Genomic DNA, 15,924 nt, shown 5'->3' on the forward strand with positions numbered 1-15,924 from the left:
CCCGCGCACCCCGGTATACACGCACACGTTTATTTTTTCTCTCAGCGCGTGTCTGTGTTTGTGGGTACCCCTTTGTACGTCATTTATCCTGGAGGGCCACAGTATTGGACATTCATCATGGCTGTATATAGGTGCTATTTGTTGGCGCACCTTTTAGCGCACATTTCTTCCAGGCGCAGAGACGCTACCGCCTGCTTTCTTGTGGCGGTCGTGTTTGTGCCTGTGCGCTGGTTTGAGCGTGCGCTTTTTTGCCCTATTCTATTCCATGAATACGTGTTGTAGGCGAGCGTGTGGGCGTTCCGCGCACTTTTACCCTGTGCTTCCCCCGTGACGCCCACATTTTGGCAAGTTGTTCCCCATTCCGAGTGTTACGCCCCGTGTTCCGCCTACTTTTGTTGCGTGCGCCGCGCTATGTGCGATTTTCGCTGAGGACTGTGCGATTTTCGCTGTGGCCTGGCGCACGCCGTTAGATGGCCTGTGCGCCAACGTGCGCCGCGCACTTTCTTATCGCACGTCCAATGGTTTTCTCGCGCACGGCCTTCCATGAATCGATGTGCGCTGCTTTTCGTGCGATTTTCGCTATTCCACTGCGATTTTCGCTATTCCACTGCGATTCGCACGTTTTTGGCCACTTGCGCCGCGCTAATTATTCCATGAATCGGCTTGTTGATATATTGTATTTGTTCAAGGCTTTTACAGTGCAATGCGATTAATGTGGGAGAGTGGCCAGAAAAATGATCGCTTGACAACTTTATACACTAGGGGTCCAAATTGCAAGAATGTTTTCCCCATTTGTGTGTACAAATTGCACATCCAAGCAGTAGCAAAGTGTGTAAGCCTGGTAGAGAGAGAGAGAGAGAGGAAGAGGGGCGAGAGAGAGGGAGCGAGAGAGAGAGAGAGAGAGAGAGAGAGAGAGAGAGAGAGAGAGAAACAAAGGGTTTGTTCTAGAGTGTGGTGTAAATATACTACTCTTGGTTTCCACTGGTGGAGAAATACCTAATTTCAGATGTATATGTTCTGTTTTTCCCCAGTGGATTCCCTGAGAAAAGCTGGCGAAATGCCTACCAGTTCTCATACACGACAATGGGGACAGTTGGATTGTCCGCCAGTGGACTGGCCTCCAGGAATCAACTGGTGGAAAGTCAGTAAGTCTACATTTTAAAGAGATTCTTTTTCCACCGATGGAAACCCAGCAGATTTTGTTTCTACTACACTCTAACTCAGTCCCCAGGTGTCGGAGCCTCTGGAGGGGATTGGGCTCCGTGAATCCATAGTGGACAGACTGTGAGGCCTAGGAGCACCACAGTTGAGTAACCCCGAAGCATACTGGTGCTTAACGGATAGGGAGGAAGGCGGACATTCCCTAAATAGTAATTCCTTAACCTACCCCCTAAACCAGGCTACAGACATGAGAACTGTGAACCAAGGAACGAAGGGGAATACCAGCTCACACATCACCCAGATGAGGTTGTCATTTAAAGACTGTGCTTTTTTGAAAAAGAAGTCTCAAATAGAAAACAATTTGATTCGTAAAAGGCCGGCACAAAAGCTGTACATGCCCTACTTAAGCTAAACGGATCCCCAAAAGTAGTCTCGACATGAGTTAAAATACTGCTGTTTTCTAAAAGAGATCAGCAGTATAATGCGTGATCATCCAGCTTCAGAATGAAGAAATGTGTGGACGAAACAGGAGAATGTGAACATGTAAAAGGTTTCAGCTGCAGAGAAAAGAAGAGATTGAATAGTCTGCATATGTAAGAGCCACTATCACTTGCACCCTTCATGTCTGCGTATGTTCTTGAGAGTATATCATTTGGAGTTACCCATGACATGTGCAATCTTCCCATCAGGCGTCTTGTCTCACAAGAAGACACGGGTAGAGGCACAGTGCACCAAACCAATATTGTATTACACCCATTATTGGCTTGGTGTAGTTAGTGGGAAGGTAAAAGATCCCCTCTGGGGATTTGCCCCTACCTATACCCTGTTCCACTAAAGGGAGCACCATGCTGTGAGATAACAAACTATATCTGAGAGATTTCAGGGATGAAAGGTGGAAAACTAATGGAGGATAGAAGGCTAAGCTAGCAGAATGACTAATTAGACAAAGGTGGAAGAGGGCAGGTAACCAGTCTCAGAGAAGGAAATACTTCGGAAGCCGGGGAAGGTAATTTCGGCTACTGAAAAATACCATCAAATGCCACTAGGGTTATTTAGAGGTAACTGACTCCCTAATCAGAAGGAGCATGGATAGAAATACACAAATTAGAAGATGGAAGGAGTTGAAGAGGCATGATTGCAGGGGGGAGTCTCAAATGGAAAGTGGGGAGTGGAGCGTCTATAAAGAGGGGGGACTGTTGAACATGACCTTGGATTGTGAAACACAGCACACCAAAGACAAGCAGCTGGATGGAGTGAAGAAGGTGACATGGGTTGAGTGCAAATTGTTTGTAGGCCAGATCGTTGTTACAGGCCTGTCTCTTTAATGCAAATAGTTCCAAGGGTGTGGCAAGGCAGACAGCAGGTGTGAGACATAGACCAAATGGTGACCCTCCTACTCAGAAGAGAGAGTGATGCCAGGAGCCAAGAAGTCACTAGAGGGAGAATGGAGGCCAAGAGCGAGGTTAGTAGTAAGAACCTATCGGCTCCAGGGCTTGTTTCGGTTGGAGAAGTAGATCAAATTTAAAAAACTCATACAAATCATGAAAAGGTGTTAAAGGTGGAGATAGGCCACTTAGAAGAGAATATGAATGTTCATGCACGTCTCCTTCTCTAGCTACTTAGAACCACAGGGAGCCTAACATAGTCACAGGGAAAAGCTTGCGCTAGAGGTAATCTTCAATGTTAATGCCACCCGACCAACCACCAAATCTAGGAGTATAGCACCACCCTTACTTACCAGGAACAAGCGCAACATCACAGCTGAAAAACTAACTCCTATTCTGATCCCTATTCTGAACTCTTCCACTACCGAAGACCCAGAAGAATTAATCAACATATTCAATAACGCACTTACCAAGGCCCTAGACACAATTGCCCCCTTGAAACTCCGCAAAAGTAAATCTAAAGCACATCTCAACACGTGGTTCACACCACACCTAAAAACCCTTTGATCTGAAAAAAGGAAATGCAAAACTATCTGGAAAAACCTACCCACCAAAGAGAACAAAGATAAAGTCATCGAAATTTCCTCTCGCTACAAAGCAGAGATCATTAAAACTAAACACAAAACCTATAATGACAGGATATTTAAACGCGAGCTCCAGCATTAAGGAACTATTTGGAATTCTCAGAGAGTGAGAATCACCTATAGCCCCTGACGACTCTCACCCAAAGAACAAAGACTGGTGCACCGGTATCCAAAGCGCCCTAGCTAACAAAATTGCCACTCTGCAAAACAAAATTGCTACCAAAAGACTGAACATCAACCTCACCGAGACTACCAAGAAACCTGAAAAACCTCTAGCCTTCAACACCTTACCAGAATTCAAATTCACCTCAGTCACTACATCTGAGGTCGTAAAAATTATAGCTTCTTTTAAACCCTCCCGCTGCCAAGGTGACATCTGCCCGGCACAAATTATGTTGCTAGGGATCTCGCCCCCTGCATCACGAGGCTAATAAATGCATCCTTCAATTCATGTCAGGTTCCCACCAACCTGAAAGACGCCTGGGTTCTCCCCCTACTAAAAATAGCCTCACTTTACCCCACCATCCCGAACAATTACAGACCTATAACAACGGTTCCTTTTCTACTGAAAATCATCGACAAGGCAGCACAAACCCAAACCCAGACCTACCTCAAGACCAACAACCTCCTAGGGCTTAGACAGTCTGCCTTCAGACCACTTCACGGTACGGAAACAGCCCTAATCGACTTAAAAACACAAATTGACCTCCTGAAAGACAACAGACAATGCGCCTTACTCCTTCTGCTAGACCTCTCCGCCGCCTTTGACTTGGTAGATCACAACATACTCTGCGAACACCTTACCTCATCGGCCAACTTCTCACTAGAAGCCTCCAATTGGATCAAGTCTTTCCTCAACAATAGAACAATGAGGGTTTTCTACCCCACGGACTTGGCTAACCCTATCCCTATCACCTGTGGAGTGCCACAAGGTTCTTGTGTCCCCCCCCACGCTATACAATGCCTTCACTAAGCCACTGTTTGACATACTGGACCACCTGGGTGTCATCTACAACAAATGCAGATGACACCCAGATACTGATTCGACTATCAAATGACTACAACACTGACAACACCCTACTCAATAAAATCTACCTTGTCATTCAAGCCTGGATGGCCACCCATAGCCTGTGCTTGAATGATGAGAACTAAATTCCAAATACGCGTTCTTCCTCCGAGATGGCAACATAATTAAATCTGTCAAGGAGACAAAAACCCTAGGATTTTACATCGACTCTACCCTGAGCTTAAAGAAACAAGTTAATGCCACTGCCTCGGCTACAGCCTACACTTGCAAGTTTATTAATGCCTGCAAAGCCTGGTATACACCAAATTGTTTGTTAACAATTGTTCGAATGAACAATTGACCGATTTAAAAGGGTCACAATTGACCTTTTCTCAATTGACCGTATATATATATATATATATATATATTCAATGAAAAAACGTTGTTAAAAGGGACGTTATGGTCCAAAGTAAAACCGAAAAACCCCTGAAATTCGGCATTTATGGTAAGATAAGCAACCATAACTCGTGCCACCGTGCACTGCTAACACTAACACCCAGGACATCAAAGATGACATCACAAATGTCATTGATGACATCACTGATGACATCACATGTGCATTTACTTTTCATGAAATCTCTGTAGGAGGGATTCTTATGATGTTGACCAAAAAGTGTCAAGGATCATTTGAATAAATATCATGAGCTTATTAGTGCATTAAGCAATGCATTGATATAAATAGCATTCTATTATGAAGTTCTATCCAGTATACTAAGCAACTCATGCAGAAACTTAGGCAGTGTCTGCAGTATACATGATGAAGGTGCAATATTCATAATCTTGCCATGTAGAATAATGAAATGATAACTGCTTTCTTATTAGAGTTTTGCGTACTGTGAAACATGTAATAAGTAGCTAATAAAACCCACTAAATACATAATTACACTTAATACAGACAAAACACAAAGAGACAACAACACATACAAATATTAGCATATACAGGGACAGAGAAGTAAGCAAAAAAGCAGAAGTAGTAGCAGAAAGAGTTCATAACCTAACTGATTATCTTTATGCAGAGAAATGATTGCTCTGTTTCAAACCTGCTACTTACTGTATGTATGTGTATCAAATGATGTCAGTGAACCCTAAGGAAAGGAGTGTGAGTACAATGTATACAAATATGAGCATATACAGGGAAGGTATAGTAATAAAAATAAAACTATGAGAAAGTGCTGATAATTCTAATGATTATCTTCATGCACAGAAAGGATTGCTCTCTTTTAAGCCTGTGTCTTCCGCTATATATATGTTTCATATGATATGACTTGACCCTAAGTCTACAAATGTAGTACCTTTTCAATGTTTACTTCCTGACTGTTACTGAAGAAAACTATGTGGCTTAAATATGTCAGTAAAGGAAAAAAGGGAGAGCCAGCCATGTGATGTCATCAGTGATGTCATCAATGACATTTGTGATGTCATCTTTGATGTCCTGGGTGTTAGTGTTAGCAGTGCACGGTGGCGCGAGTTATGGTTGCTTATCTTACCATAACTGCCGAATTTCAGGGGGTTTTCGGTTTTACTTTGAACCATAACGTCCCTTTAACAAAGTTTTTTTACTGAATTTCATAGGTTTTTATTAGCGCATCTTAACCATAACGTCCCGTTAACAACGTTTTTTTACTGAATTTCGTAGGTTTTTAGTAGCGCAAGTTAACCATAAACTCCCTTTAACAAACTTTTTTCATTAGCACGCAGACAATATACAAAGATGGAGTGTAAAAAGCAATTTCTCAGGGATGGCTTTACACAGAATGTTGCAAAGTAAGAATTTATGCTCGTTCACAGTGACGGTCAGCTGCTTCCATTTTTTGCTCACGGGCCGGAGTGGCCCACGACTCGCACTATAAAGTTCTATTGTTTTTTTACCTTGACAGACAGGGATCATGCCAAAAGACTTCTTTTGAAGGAGGGGTGCAAAAACGTAAGAGACGATAAGGATGAAATTTCTGAAACGAAACCGCTTTTATATATTATATGACTATGAGAAAGATCGTTGGCACAGAAGGAGTCGTATTTAGGGACTGCATTACGCGTAGACAATGGAAAATGCCAATATAATGTAAGTAACCCTTTAAATTATTTTATACCGGAATATAATAACAATAGCGTGGCGTTAAAGCCCGGTTAAGTTGTACTTGTTGGTTCAATGTGGCATATTGTTTTGTACCGTGCACTATCACCGCCGAAGTGGTCCGCTGGCGCTCAGACGGCTATGAAAAAGGCAGAGGAGAGAGGGTGGGTTAGTGGGAATAAGTTAACATACTCCGTTGCAGTATCCTCGCTAGCAAATAGTTTCACGCCCTAATAAATAAAATGAATAATTTTAATGAAGATCGGCTCGTGAGACTAATTTATGTTTTTAAAACAGGTACATCCTTCCTTTCTGTCAATGCCACGATTTTCAGACCCCGGCCAACGCATTTTTTAACTGCCAGGCGCAGCTCTGAGTAAACAACTTCATGACCCTCACCATTTTATGGGACAATCGCCAAGGACCAATATGCCCTTACGCGGTACTAGCGGCTAGAAGCAACATACCAACCGTTATGGTGGCCTAATGCCTCGTTGTTGGAACAGCCTTCCGATTATCAGTGCGACCACAGTCCTTCTTTTATCATAAACCAACACCCTGTGTAACGCAAAGGAACAGCGCGTGACTCAAGATGAACTTTTGCAGATCGACAGCAAAGACAAATGCAAATCGCTGAATGTTCTCTAAACATTTGATGTCAAATAAATGTACTTTACGAAATGTACAATCTTGCTGTTTGCTTTTAAATCGCAAGTTCCTATTCCAAATTGTGGCGCGCTGTGTTGGGAGATGATCTGTGTTGTTTTCCGGATTCTGTATGAAGTCGCGTAGGAGCAGTGTTGGCAACTCCTTAGTAAGAAAAGTATCTATTGGCCGTCATAAAAGTAGCTAGAAATAGCTAAATGACCTCATAAACTAATTTGCATAATTCACCAGGTGCATCATGGGTGATTGCCAAGGGCATGGTTGTTATAGCCTCTCATTGAGCTCACCCCTTTTTTGTAATGAAAGTCGCGAATGCACAGATGCAAACTCATTACATCCATATGCATACATTCACATGCAAATGCACTAGTATTTAAATAAACCCCACAATGATTAGGTTGTTCTGTTGTCGCTTCTTAAACGTGTACTGCCATTTTTAATATGCTAGTATTTTATAATCCATAATGCCTCGTTGTTGGAACAGCCTTCTGATTATCAGTGCGACCATAGTGCTTCTTTTATCATAAACCAACACCCTGTGTAGCGCAAAGGAACAGCGCGTGAGTCAAGATGAACTTTTGCGGATCGACAGCAAAGACAAATGCAAATCGCTGAATATTATCTAAACATTTGATGTTAAATAAATGTACTTTACAAAATGTACAATCTTGCTGTTTGCTTTTAAATCACAGTTTCATATTCCGAATTGTGGCGCGCTGTGTTGTGAGATGATGTGTCGCGTAGGACTGGAGACGACTGGGCGCATTTGGCTACGCACCCTGTAACGTCACGGAGAGAGACGGGGAATATTAATGCTTTGATAATGTCAGGCTTATGGGCGGGAGATATGATTTAGTGTCGCAAAAACAGGTCAGCCAGGTCGATGGGGCAAGTGATAGGATTATCACATAATGTCGGCACACAGCAGTCTGATTTATCGTTTGTTTAGTGGACAAAAAGTCGGGTAAGGCCCATAGGGAATTGTAATGTCAGCGGACATAAGGAGGGTTCTTAGAACACTTTCAACCTGACAACAAACAATACCAACAGCGTTCTCAGAACACCCCCATTTTGTTTAATTGCAAACATTTCAGCACTGCGAGTGTTCTTAGAACACATTCAACTTGCCAGAGTACAATACGGACAGCGTCCTCAGGACACCCCCATTTTGTTTATGTACCAACATTTAAGGACACCACGAGTGTTCTTTGCTCAATTTTAGCTTGCTTACAAACAAAACGGACACATACTCCCTCCTCGGAACACCCCACCATTTAGTTTATCTAGAAAATTTCAGAACAGCCGTGTTGTCCGCAGACAAATCGAACACAACAAAAGCATCTAGCACATAAAAAAAACAGAACATTGAATCTATCTCATACTCCCCCACCCTCCCCAAACACTCTTACACACCAACACACTCCACGAAATACAATTTTTAATCCAAGTTTCACTGCGCTGTCCGCGGTTGTCCGCGAATGCAAGATGGCGGGTGCCACAGAAAATCTGACGCGCTTCATGCACCACACCGTCCAATCAGCGAACATGTCACATGTCCGCGACATCACACAAGCCGCTTGGCCAATTGGGGCGCTGTCCGCGGAACGAACCGGGAAGTCCATCCGCGGAGCGAACAGAGATATCACAATTTTTTTTGCCTTACATTTTGGTCATTTAAAAAAAAACTACTGGATGGATATACACCAAATTTGCGAAAGCACACTTTCGGGACCAAGCCCCCGCGCCTGCTGCAAATTTGGTGTAAATCCGTCCAGCGATTTGGGCTGTAGGCGTGCGCAAAGTTTTTTCCCATTATGTCTATGGGAAAAAACAAAAGTTTTGGAACCCCCCTTATAACTTTGCCCCCCCTGGACCAAACCTCTCCAAACTTTGCAAATGAATTCAGAGTGTGCCATATACTGTATTTGCAAAGTTTGGCGAGGATTCGTCCAGAGGGAGCGAAGTTATAAGCCACCCAATAAATGCTCTTCCTATGGAAACACCAATTTAACCATAACTACATGGACGCTACCGCGTCCATGTAATATATATATATATATATATATATATGTATATATATATATATATATATATATGAGTTTGCATCTGTGCATTCGCGACTTTCATTACAAAAAAGGGGTGAGCTCAATGAGAGGCTATAACAACCATGCCCTTGGCAATCACCCATGATGCACCTGGTGAATTATGCAAATTAGTTTATGAGGTCATTTAGCTATTTCTAGCTACTTTTATGACGGCCAATAGATACTTTTCTTATATATATATATATATGGGGTGTTGGGGGGTTTTGGGTTGGGTGGGGTTGCGGGGGGTTTCCCCCGCATATATATTACAATTGACCTTCACAATTCGGTCAATTGTGAAAAGGTCAATTGTAATTCGAACAGTTGTAAAACGAACAATTCGTATACAACCCAAAGCCTACCTATCTACAAACAGCTGCATCACTCTAGCTCAAGCACTAATATTGTCTAAACTTGATTACTGCAACACTTTATATGCAGGATCAAACAAACAAATGTTAAACAAGCTGCAAACTCTACAAAATAATGCCATGAGAACAGCCTTGAGTATTCCAAGAAAAGACCACATTTCTGAAATAAGACAGAGCAACAAGTGGCTATCCATCGAGAATCTGCTTCAAACTTGTATCCATCTCACACAAATTCCTTAATAACGCTGCTCCCCAATACTTGAAAGACAAGATTATCCGTAAAACCTCACTCAGACCCACCAGATCAGCCAACTCATGCTGCATCATCACTCCCCGATTCAACCTAAAAAGTGCTGCGGGCTCCAGCTTCCTGGTTCAAGCAGCCACAGCATGGAATGCCCTCCCACTCAACTTAATGATGGATCAAACCTTCCACAGCTTCAGACTGAACACTAAAAAGTGGCTCCTTGCAAATTATGTGTCTGCCATCACGGCCAGGGCCTGGTCACTTTGCTACCGGTAACTCGGCTACTCCTCGGCCATCATATTGCACCCACCTACACTTTGTCAGTCACCGACCTGTCTGCTATTAATTCACGCTATGTTCGCCATGTTCTGTTGTAAATTATTGTAATTTACCACTGTACTCTTCATGCCTGCCTTACCTACCTTTGTATATGTATTCCAATCTGTCTTGTAATGCGCCCAGTTACCTCCAGGTCCGGGGAGTTTTATAAATAATAAACAAACAAACAAACAAACAAACAAACAAACAAACAAACGGGCAGGGGCTAAGAAAAGCTAATTTCCTCTACAAACAAGTGCCACCTATGAAAATCACGAGCGCATAGGGAGCTTGTCCCATGTTAATGTGAGCAGTCTTGCGCAGGTTTTTTGAGATGACAAGCCTTCCGTGTCCAAGTAACAAGGCAACTGCCCAATGATATCAGCCTAAACAAGAGATTTGCAGAGGGATCCAGGTTCTAGGGGTCTACAAGGTTTGATGCACTGACAGCAGGCAAGCAAGAGGTCAATGAGAGGTGTACAACAGCAGGTTGCTCAAGAAGGGTAGGTCATAATGGCAAGCTAAAGACGTTGCAGATGTGGTGTTACCAAAAAGAGGGGGTTAGACAGGTAGCAGAATAAATGAAACTGAAAGAGAATAGTTTAGACAGAAAATACAGTACAGAAGGTAATGGTTGTGTATGCATAGCAAAAGAGCCGTGTAGAGGCCCAAAAATGTGTGCACAACCCTTAGCCGATGGCAGCCATCTTGTCAGCAGCCAAAGGGCAACCATCTTGTCAGCAGCTAACTTCTCATTCATGCACACTAGTCCTGTTCAGCATGAATAACCTATTGTTATGATTTTATTCCTATTTAGAATGTGGGAGGTTGAGGTGGCTGAAATATGGGGCAGTTGTTTGAGTGGTAAGAGGGCTGTCAGAGTGGTTGTTCCCTAGCACTTGCAGATGGTGAATAAAGGAGCTTCTTCCACTCACTGTAAGTGTCTCAACTCAAAATTTGGCGATGAGGATAGCAGCCGTAAGGGGGACACTCACCATCTGCACCCTCTGCCTGAAGAACCCAACGCACAGAAGCAGTTGAGGTGCCACCCAGTCTTTCAAGTGACAGCTGTGGGAACGACATCGGAGAAGAGGCTGTGTTTCCGTAACTCAGCCGACATGGGAGGAAGCAACTGCAGGTATTGCTAAAAAACAGTGCAAGCACACTGGAGTGGCCAAAGGCATCGTTTGAAATGGCGCGATCATGCTACCACCTGTAGAGGAGCTCTTGCACTCGTCTATAACTGTCAACATCCAGAATGACGTTAGGAGAGCATACAGGCAGCAATGACGCATCCATCACGTGTCGGTTGCCTGGAGATGCCAAGAGACCTGAAGCCCAAGAGCCACACTTGTAAACGCACAGGTAAGTTACTTTCTAACCAGATCGAAGCTGAGTTTGCACTTTTTAAACTCTTGGCGCAGCCGCAGTATCCCAATTTACTGATTTGAGGCAAAGGCAGAGAATGAAGTCACACAATTTAACATGCACATTGTTCAGTCAAATATCAACACAATTAATAATGGCAGCCACAAGTATGGCAACGCCACCCCAATTCCCAGCAGAACCAGGAAACCCACCAATATTGTGGAACCATTGGAGAAAGATGATGGACACTTACTTGGTGGCCATTGGGGGTGAAACATTTCATCCACCTGGAAGGAAGCCATACTATTACATAATTTATAGCCTGACGGGCTTGACTTTATGATGGTTTACCTTAACAAAGGATAAGGGCTATGGAGAGTGAGATTAATTTAACAATGCATTGTGGAGGTTGCAAAACCGTTTTGAGCCTAAGAAAAATACCACTTTTGAAAGGCACACATTTTGTAGAGAACACAAGAGGCCAAAGAACCAGTGCAAAACTACAATGCGCCCTGTGAACTCTAAATCATTCATATGAATTTGGAACGTTGACTACTTCATTAATACGTGACCAGTTGGTTAGTTGCACAAACAAGCCTAAAGTACAGGAAAGACTGTTACTGAAAGACATGACAATTGTAGAGGCTGTGAAGATAGCTAGGAATATGAGATTACTGCTATATGTGCGCTTAAAGGGAAGTAACAGGCGCAACTTTGATAATGGGAAGGAAATCAAGTGTTTCCGATGTGGGAGCAACGGACACCTAGCCACAAATCAGAATTTCCCACATGAAATGCATCATGCTTAAAACGCAATAGAAAAGGCCACTTGAATGCACATGTAGGGACAACACAATTGGCAGTGTAGATAACACTGCCAAAGCAGATAGACAATATCAGTAGGCCCAAAACAATGGACCAAACCATGGAAGACATGCATTTGAGATAGTGGCAATTGGAGGTGAAAGAAAAGGTCCTGTGGATAATTTTCAGTTGGATGACAAGAATATTCCTATGAAATTGGACAGCGGTTCACTGTGGGCAGTAATCTCAGAAGCAACATACAGAGTGTTGCTGGATAAAGACTTAAGAGAGTTGTTACAACATGATATCATGCTATAGGCGTATGGTGAAATGAAAATTGAGTTACTAGGAACATTCAAAGCTGAAATAACATACAAGAATAGGAAATATCTGGAATGGGTGTATATGGCCAACAAAAGCTCTTCCCTCTTGGGGTGGGAAGAGCAAGTAGAAATAAAATTGGTAGAAAAAGAACCAATCGGTGTGGCAGAAGTGGAGGATAGGTAGGCAAGTGAATACCCAGAATTGTTCACAGAAGATTTGAATGAGTTGAAGGGCTTTGTTCATCACATCTGACTCAAGGAGAATGTAAGACTGGTAGTACATAAGGTGAGGTCAGTACCTCATAACATATGGGGAAGTATGAAGGAAGAATTGGATGCATTGTTGCAAAGGGGTGTAACACAGAATATTGAGAGTTCCAAATGGCTTTCTCCAGTTGTTTTGGTTACCAAAAGCAATGGTAAGCATAGGGTGTTTGTAGATTTTGGGGACTTAAATAAGAGTATTTGGCTTGACAGACATCCCTTACCAAACATATCAGATGAATATCAACATCTGACCTTGTTCATAACATCAGAGGGGTCATTCACATTGCGTAGGATGCTCTTTGGGCTAGCTTCAGCAGCAGCAGTGTTCCAAAGGGTAAAGGAGAAGGTGCCAGAAGGGCTAGAAAACACTGTGGTATTTCAAGACACAGCATTCGTTTTGAAGGCCTCAACAGAAGAGCACGGCCAAGCACTTAAGAATGTGTTGGAAATGTCTAAGACAGCAGGGTTAACGATACAAAGAAAACAATAGAAGATATGTGTTGAGGAGGTTGAGTACCTAAGGCATAAAGGGCCTGATTCACAGAAGTGTTTTATAATGGCGCAATCATGTAGGAAAACACTCTCTGAATCAGGCCCAAATATCTGCAAAGGGAATAAGTCACAAAACACCTTAGTTGATGGAATCAAAATGGTACCAGTACCGGGGACAAAGAACAGCTCAGAACATTCCTGGCGGAATACTTCCATATATTTGTGAAAGATTTTCCCATCAAATTTACTCCGTTTATGACTCTATTGAAGAAAGGGATGAAATTCAGATGGTAAGAACAATGTGAGAAAGCTCTCATCCAGATGAAGAGATATTGTCAATGCACACTCATTGGGAATCTTTCAGTAGGGCCGTCACACCACAATGACTGAAGATGGCAGTGCTTTGGGATTGGGAGCCACGGTGTCACGGCAGTCGAAGGAGATCGGAGAACATGTGGTCTCCTTTGCTTCCAGACCTTTGAGGAGGGCAGAGATGATCTACTCAGTGATGGGGAGAGCGGCCCTAGCTGTATTTTGGGCCATTCTTTACTTTAAATTCCATTTGTGAGGACATAACTTTATAGTGAAGTCCGTCCACAGGCCTCTGTCCAGATGTTTTCTAGTTTGGGGTGGAGGAATGCTCCATGAAAGATATCTAGGTGATTATTGGGGTTACAGTCGTGTGACTATGGAGTGGTATGCTTACCTGGAGGGGAGAATGCTTTTGAGGATTGTTTGCCATAACACCCAGTGGACATGGGGGCTCATAGTAATGAGACGTTGGCAGAAGACATTGTTGTGGCGAGTGTCAATGAAGAAGCCATCACATTGGGGGAGTGGGAAGTGGCTGAGGAGAGTAATGAGATTATGCGTTGTGAAAAAGAGTGGACTGTTAGTGGTTGACCAGAGAAACTAACTTTAGATAAGGAGTTTGATACATGGTTTGGATCTATGTGAAAATATCAACAAAAAAAAAAACACTGTGAATCTGAAAATACTGATTTTACTTTTCTTTTACCCCACTTCACTAGACATATATGCGGGGGAGACCCCTGCAGCCTCCCCCATGCCCTCCCATATTGATTATCTACTTAATCCATCTCCCCAGATATATATGTAGTGAAATGGGGCTTTAAAGACTCAACGTTTTCAGATTTGTAGTGTTGGTCTGCTATATTTTGTAGCAATACCCATGGGTTGAAGTCAAGGATGAGCTATTCATTATTGAGGGAAAGTTGAAGAGAGGGGTTAAGATCATACCATCGGAGGGTTTGATGCAGAGACAAGTGATTTTTAGGGAGCAATGCCACCAAAGGGAGTCTGAGACAGAGTTGTTGCTGGTCTAATATGAATGTAAATGTGGAGAGGATAGGTAAGCTATTTGAAATGTGTTCTGATAGTGATAAGATCAAAGTGGTTAGGGAGATACCTTTTTTGCCAATTGTGGCGCCATCCCAGCCGTGAACTAATGTGGCAGTTGACATAGTGGGACCAATTCAAGGACTGGGGCTGGGGTTAAAGTACATTTGTGTGTTGGGAGATTGCCACTCCAACTGGGTGGAACGGAAGGGAGTTATGGAAGCAACCACAGTTGAAATGGTGACTTTTTTTGAGGCTGTGTTTTTCAAAGAAGTATTTCCCAAGGAAATTGCAACTGACGACGGTATGCAGTTCTGAGATGATGAAGACTTTTTTAGCCAGCTTTGCCATTAAGCACACTCACACTGCGTTATATCACCCCATGGCAAATGGGTTGGTGGAACGTATGAATTGTTACATCAAGACGGGCATACAACTAGCTGTTAGAGCGGGAGTGCCGTGATGTGGGGATTCTGTACCACGCTGCATTTGGTTACCAAATTATCACCTTTTGTGTCTCTTGAGGGATGTGAAACTGGAATAACTATTTGCCTAAGTTGCTGTACCGGTTGACCAGCAGAAGATTATGAAAGTGATCAGGGAGTGACAGGTCCATTATAAACACAGATTTGGCCAAGAAAGGAGGGCTAAGCAAAGGGTTTGGAGAGTGGGTGAATCAGTGTGGATACTGAATCCCAGGGTAGGTCATGAATGTCAAGGAAACACATTTTTGGGGCCGAAGAAGATAACGGCAGTGTACAATGGTGTGGTCATTGTGAAAGGTGGTGAAATGTGGTTGATAGTAAGATTGGTACCGTTGGAGAATATGGTAGGAGAGGATTGCAAGAGCAAAGGACAAGCTAGGGAGTTTTTTGTGGATAGGTAGTGGAGAATGGGTGAATCTTCCATAAGCAGAATGAGCATGTCTGAGGAGAGATGGATGAGCGCAGGGAAGACCGTTCAGTCAAGTTGGCACAGTGACTATTTATGCACGTAGAATAGGTTATCTTGTTACATGTCCAGAATGAAGACAGTACATCTCTTTTCAGAATTAACTAATATCTGTTTTTATTTAGGGTCTAGGAATGTAAACCGTTCTAGTTTATCCCTTAAAGTAGTTACCCTTTTGTGATTCAATATATACATAGTTCTTGTTTGAGAAATTATAAAATGTTCAAGTTGGGGGGAAGATACCTTATGATGTGATTCTTGTTTAGAATGTGGAAGGTTGAGGTGGGTGTAATGTGGGGTCAGTTGCTGGAGTGGTGAAAGGGCTGTCAGAGTGTTGTTCCCTG

The 15,924-nt window shown here is 43.0% G+C and overlaps 1 protein-coding gene across 1 annotated transcript in view; it reads right to left on the reverse strand.

Moving 5' to 3' along the window:
• SERPINI2 (serpin family I member 2) overlaps positions 1–15,924 on the reverse strand; it is a 182,613-nt gene that overhangs the window by 87,958 nt on the left and 78,731 nt on the right. The window lies entirely within an intron of this gene.

Source organism: Ambystoma mexicanum, chromosome 10 (genome assembly GCF_040938575.1).
Source record: "Ambystoma mexicanum isolate Mex_15411 chromosome 10, UKY_AmexF1_1, whole genome shotgun sequence".
In the NCBI taxonomy this organism is placed as follows: Eukaryota; Metazoa; Chordata; class Amphibia; order Caudata; family Ambystomatidae; genus Ambystoma; species Ambystoma mexicanum.